The sequence below is a fragment of the Peromyscus californicus genome, unplaced genomic scaffold (assembly GCF_007827085.1).
Source record: "Peromyscus californicus insignis strain IS unplaced genomic scaffold, ASM782708v3 Scaffold_3__1_contigs__length_106647218, whole genome shotgun sequence".
In the NCBI taxonomy this organism is placed as follows: Eukaryota; Metazoa; Chordata; class Mammalia; order Rodentia; family Cricetidae; genus Peromyscus; species Peromyscus californicus.
Window position 1 is genome coordinate 48,764,767 of NW_026294551.1, and position 7,012 is coordinate 48,771,778.

Here is a 7,012-nt window from a genome sequence, read left to right on the forward strand (position 1 = left end):
GAGAATGATGGGCATTGAAGAAACTTCATATGGTGTTTGTTTTCTTTATGGCAAAAGCTAGCCACATAGGTGAAGAAAGTGCCCTTGCCTTGATTGCTGACAGTATGCTGTCCAAACTGGACAAGCAGGACACCAAAGAAAGTGACTGCAGAACTTTGCCAAGACAAGGTGGGACAGCCCTTCAAAAAATCTTGCTTCATAGATGAGTCTGTTAGATATTCTAGGCTTATAGGCCAAAGATGGATGCCTCAATATTGCAGAGGAACTTTGGGTGACTGTCCAGGCAGCTTGAGGTCCCTGTCATTAGCTAACATTTCACCCTTCCAGGGTCTTTGATGGAGTTGAAGACAATATAGTTATAATTATGGTTTTCCTTAGTTATAATAGAAAGTAAATTAGATACAAAACTTTAGACTCACCCAGATAAGATAGATAATTAAGTATTTTCTCTAATTTTTTCAAATGCAAATAGATTAGATAGTATTACTGTAATTCTTGCTTGATAACTGTTTTGTTATATATAATTTTACTATGTTAAAACTTTCCTTTTTGATTAGACACAAAAGGGGAAGTGCTGTGGGGTGTCTTTCTGTATGCTGTGAATATGTATTGCTCCTATTGGTTAATAAATAAAACTGCATTGGTCTATGGCAGGGCAGGATGGAGCCAGGTGGGAAATCCAAGAGAGATATAGAGAGAAGAAAAGCAGAGTCAGGGTGAGATGCTCTGAGCTGGCACCAGGAGAAGCAAGATGTGAGAGAACAGGTAATGCCATGAAGTCACATGGCAAAACATAGATTAATAGGAATGGGTTGAGTTAAGTTGTAAGAGCTAGCTAACAAGAAGCTTGAGCCATAGACCAAACAATTTGTAATTAATATTAAGCCTCCACATCAATTATTTGGGAACAAGGCAGGCGGGAGAGAAACTTCTGTCTACATCTCTCTGATGACAATTATGTCAGGTTCTGGTCTATGAGTATAGCAGAATATCCTTAAGAATCACTTCATTGACTTTTGTTTGTTTGTTTCTGGATGTGTTTGGTTCTATCCTAGGTCTCTGGACTATCCAGCCTCTGGTTCCTGGCCCCCCAGACAGTGTCATCTGTGGGCTCCCTCTAGTGGCATAGGTCTCAAGTTGGATGAGTTATTGGTTGGCCACTCTCAGAAGTTCCATGCCACCTTTACCCTAGCACATGCCACAGGCAGGGCACATTGTAGATGGAAGGATTTGTGGCTGGGTTGGTGTCCCAGTCCCTCCACTGGAAGCCTTGCCTGGTTACAGAAGATGACCTGTTCAGGCTCTGTATCCCCCATTACTAGGAGTTTTCACTAGGGTTACTCTCACAGATTCCTGGGAGTTTCCATTGCACTAGGTTTCTACCTTACCTCGGAAATGGCCCCAGTTCCAGTTGTCTCTTCCGGTACTTTGTCCCCCACACCCCCACCAGTTCCCTCCTGTTCCTGTCCTGATTTCCTTCAGAGATGGACTATGATGTGGAAGTATAAGCCAAATAAACCATTTCCTTCCCAACTTGCTTTTGGTCACGGTGTTTTGTAATAGCAATAGTAACCCTAACTAAGACATGTATGAAGGATTTTATTTAATGAATTCACCAAGATGCTATAATCCGAAGAATAGCCACATTTACTATGAGAAACATTGAAATGAACGTGTAAACTGTCTTTCTCTGGGAGATGGTGACAATGAGAGAAAGGTGTCCCTTCATGGACATAACTCATTTGAATGTCTGCGGACTACAGTTATCGGCTATTATTTATCTGAAACTTGCTGAACTGTAAAATGACTCCAAGAGAAGGCGTAGCCGGGAGGGAGAAGAAAAAACATACTAGGTAGACAACAGTGTCTGCCAAATTAGTCTCTTCGTAATTTAGAGTCTAATTTATTCTTGATCTAAGATTGGCTTTCGTGGTTTGTTTAGTCATTTATGAATTTAGACAGTTACATGTTGCTCACAATGGTCTAGAATTCTGTGTAGCCGAGGCTGACTGCAAATCCTGACCTACTTCTGACTCTGTCTCCAGAGTGCTGGGATTGCAGGCACGGGCTACCATGCTCAGCCGGTGACTCCTGGTTTCATTTAAAAAAAAAAAATGAAATCCTTGCTTTATATGGAATTTAGTGATATAGGACAAGTGAAATAGAGATTCGTTTATTTTTAGATGTCCAGCCAGTTTTCCAAACACTGTTGACTGCCCTAATGTTTCCTCATTGACCAGAAATTTTTGCACTCATTGGCCTTATTAGTAACAACTCTTTTATTTACTCCCATTTATCTCTGATGCATACAGATAATCCCTCTTTTTACCTCATTTTTTCATTCAATACATCCCACATACAAATTTATCTTCCTTCTGAATAATGTACTCAATTCTCTAGTTTTTGATGTGTCTTCATTTTCAAGCAACTGAGACAATGCTGTTTTGTTTCCCCCACCCCGTCCCCCAAATTAAACGATTCACCCCTTTAAGCTTTTACAGCTTGCTCAGACTCTGCAATAAATAAAACTATTTAGAGTTGGAGAATTTGAATCGGAACACGCTGTGTTACACAGGTTTCTTTTTTGTTTTTATTGTTTTAATTCCTCATTTACAGAGTTTTTTCTCTAATCAGTAATCAGTGATGTTTCATCAAATGACTTTGGTCGTCTAAGGACTAATAGGCCATCGTGGTTGTATATTATTCTTCAAACGTAATCCTAGAATTAATCTTCTAGGATTTCATTTTACATCCTTGCATCAAATGCTTTTGCAAATGAGAATTCAGGGAGCTGGGAGCCGGCACCAGCTTGTCATTCGTGGGAAAGAATGACTTAATTTTATTGAAGGTCGGAGACCTGGGGCTGTTTCTCTTTTCCGTGAGCAGAGAGGATCTGGAATTTAGGAAAACGGCAAAAGTTACAGCCGCGGAATTTTGTCTAAGACGCACGCGATTCCGGATGCATCCACTAGATGGCGCGCGCAGACTGTAGAACCAGGGGACGAGAGTGAGCAGGGTGTGTGTGTGTGTGTGTGTGTGTGTGTGTGTGTGTGTGTGTGTGTGTGTGTGTGTGTGTGTGTGTGTGTGTGTGTGTGTGTGTGTGTGTGTGTGTGTGTGTGTGTCTTGATCAGCGGGCTCCCGGCTTTTCATCTTTTCATTGGCTGCTTCTGCGCTAGGCTGTGGGTCAGGGTGGATATGCTCTTTGGACAGTTCCCCCAGGGAGCTAGTCTAGAGGTCCTCTGCGCTCTGAAACTGATTTCCGCGGCGGGCACTGAGGAGGCCAAGGCGGCTTGCCAAGGCTGTTTTTCTCAGACTTAGGGCACACAGGGCTTGGGTGAGGGCCAGAGGGTTACAAGGACACAGCCTATCTTGAAGCGGGTTTGAGGGATTCAGTGGATCGAATCCTGTGGAAAATGACCCTAGCGGGGTCGTGATCTAGTCCACTGAGACCGACTCCTCGGGTACTCACCCGGAGTACACGGCGGCAGGGAGGAAGAGGGTTGGTGAGTGAATTCTATCCAGATCTCCCAGCCTGAGACCCAGACCTTCCAAGTCCTCTTAGGCTCCCAGTAGCCGAGGCTAACGCCCAATAAAATCAAGCACATCTCGGGATGGAGAGACGGTCTCTCAATCTCTTGATGGTTAATAGCATTGGTTGCTTTTCCAGAGGACAGAGGTTTGATTCCAACCACCACACTTGCAATCTCACACCTTCTTTTGGCCTCCGCTTGCGTGGTGCACATATGTGCAGTCAAAATACCCATACACATAGAAAGAAAGGAAAAACAAACAAACCCAAGCACATTAAAAGCACCTAACCATAATATATATAATTTGTGGGTTATCCTCCTAAAGACTGGGTTACCATTGACAAGCTGACATGTTAATTTTTTGTATACCCGGAGTTCTTAACAACATTACCCATGCCTATCTATGGGGAAATGGAGATGAACTTTAAAGACAGTTCTCATGTCAAGAACAAACTTTCTAACTACGTGTGGTGGGTGGTACACACCCAGGCTCTCAGCACTCAGGAGGCTGAAACAGGAGAATTGTGACTTTGAAATCAGCCTGGGATACATAGTGAGATCCTATCTCAAACCACTTCACAGTAACTGTGAGAAAAGGCAAACTACCACCCAAACAGAACCACGGTAACAATAGTACAACACAACCCAGCAAGCACACTGGAACCTTGCAGCCCTGGGGAGAGCGGTCAGCAGATACTCTCCAGCGGTCTACTCCTGAAGGGTTTGCCTTGGTCTCAGAGCCCTCCTTTCCCCAGACCATGCCTTTCCCAGGATAGCCCACACCTGCTGACTAAACAATTGTGTAAGTCACCTGATTGGAACATCCCAAATCCCCCTGTTGCCTTGATGCTAAGGTCTGAATGTTTCCCTTTTAAATTCGTGTCCTGAAACTACAAAGTGACAGTGGAAGAGGCAGGCCTCTGAGAGGCGATGACGTCACAAGGGTCCCCTTGCGAATGAGCGTCAGACCCATGTAACAGAGTCTTCATGTAGCAGTCAAGCTCTCTTGCTCACACGCCTTTTGCAATGTGTGGTTGCAGCATTTCTTCCCTTTAGAGGATGCAGAAGACAGCCTCTTGGAAGCAAGGAGCTCCAGTCTTTAGTAACTGACACCACTGTCTTTGATTTTCCAGCTTCCAGAATTGGGAGAAATGAATTCTATTTTTTAAAAGATTTATTTTCATTTTTACTTATGTGTATGTGTGTGTCTCTGTGAATGTGCATGCCACGTGGGTACAGGTGCCCGTGGAAGCCAGAAGAGGGCATAGGATCCCCTGGAGCTGGATTTATGGGTGCTTATGGGCAACTCAATGTGAGTGCTGGGAACCAAACTCAGTGGAACCAAACCACTGAGCCACACCTCTCCAGCCCTGAAACTTCTTTTCTCTCTTTCTTTTTTAAATACAATACTGAATCTCATGTGTTTGCTTACAGGAGCACAGAATGGACTAAGGAAGTTAGCCAGGGTGATTTCACACAAGACTGTGCTTGGGGATGTATACTCTGTTAGCAGTTAATAGAATGTCTGTATAGAGCTAGGTCCATTTGGTCTAAGGTGTATATTTTTTTTCACATTTTTAAAATTTAACATACGTTCTTCATTGACTCTTTGGGAATTTCACGTTATGCACCCTGATTCTGCTCACTTCCCAACCCTTCAGCACTCTCCCCAAAGAAAATAAAAAAATCAAACCAAAACAAAATAAGCAAGCAAACAAACAAACAAAACCAAAAAGAAACAAACAAACCAAAAACCAAAAACCAAACCAAAAGAAAAAAGCAAAACAAAATGAAAACCTCTTCGATCCTCCATTTTCCCACCTCTCTGACACGTCTTCATTTGCCTTGGTGGCATTGGGAGCTGAGGTGTGTCACACAGTACATCCCTCTGTCCAATCAGCTTTACTTGTTCATGGCAATGAATCATTAGTCTGGTTCAAGGTCTATGGACTCAGGTAAACCATCATCACTGGATCCTCATCAAAACTCCTCTCAGCTATCCCGAGGCTGCCCAGAGTCATGGAGATCCTGTGGGTATCATTCTACAGGACCAGTCCCTTCACGAGCTCCAGCAGGTCCTAGATGGGGTAGATGTTAGGGTGGACCAACCCTAGGCCTGGCTGTGGGCCTGGAAGGTAGTTGAGTTGGTCATCCAGGCCACTAGGGCTGCCCCACCCCCCAAATCAGGTGAGGCATGGAGCCAGCTCTCCTATGTCTATGCTAAGGTGAATCCATAAATTCAAATCCATAAATGTTGTTTGGATGTAAAATGTTCCCCACAGGTTCATGTTTGAATATTTAGCCAGTAGCTCACCGTGTTGTTTGGAAAGTAATGGAACTGTTGGGACTGTGGTCTGGCTAGGGCAGGCCTTGAAGATGGCATCCACCTCTGGCCCCAGCCTGGGCTCCCACCGTTTCCTGATCTGCCAAGACTATGTTGCAAGCTCCCATTGCCACGGATGCAGCTGCCCCAGCCGCCACACCTTCCTTGCTGTGATGGTCTAATATCCCCTGAAACTGTCAAAATAAATCCTTCTTCCTTGGAGTTGTTTCTGTCAGGTATTCTGTCTTGTCATTGCGACAAACCAAGCCATTATTGCAAAGTTCAAGGTTCATTCTTCTGATGGTCTTCCATTGCCGAGAGTGTTCAGAGATCCAGCTGTTGCAACCTTTCTCCTTCAAGTCACTTAACAACCGATCTGGGTATGTAGATACTCTGATGTTATACGCACAGATATTTGCAACTGTACATCCTTTTGGTAAATTCATCCCTCTATGGTTATGTAGGGGTCTCTTTTTATAGTGTTTGCCTATTTGTCTGATGTAAACATAACTACTCTTCCAGTTTCTGGAATACATATATGAACTTTTCCCCCTTTTACTTTCATTCTCTATGTCTCCTTCACAGTAAAGTGAGTTTCTTGTAGTCAGGATGTGGTTGGATGGGACCCCCAATCCTTTTGGTCACTATATGTCTTTTGATTGGCGAGCCTGAGCCATCCATATTTAAGGTAATTATAGGTGAATACTTGTTACTGTCACTTTGTAATTTGTTTTCTGGATCATTTTTTCTTTCTCTTTTTCTACCTTAAATGAAGGACTGGCTTGTTCTGGTTCATGGCTTAAGAAGAACTATAACCAATCATGGGAGAGGAAGCAGGAACATGAGGCAGCTGACCACACTGTCTGCAGTTAGAAAGCAAAGAATGAGGTCTCCTCTTTCCCCCTTGTCTTGCTTGGATACATTTCACTCTGAACATGCTTTGGATCCTTTCTATTTATGTTGTGTGCAACCATCATAAATAGGTTTTATCTTCATGGTTACTATAAGGCTTAGATAAAACAACTTATTTTTATAACAGGCTGTTTTACACTAATAATAATTATCTTTAACCACATTAAAAAAAACCCTCCACACTTGTATCCGCCCCCACCTTTTACAATTTTGATATGAAAATTAATTTTTTTGTATACTACGAGAC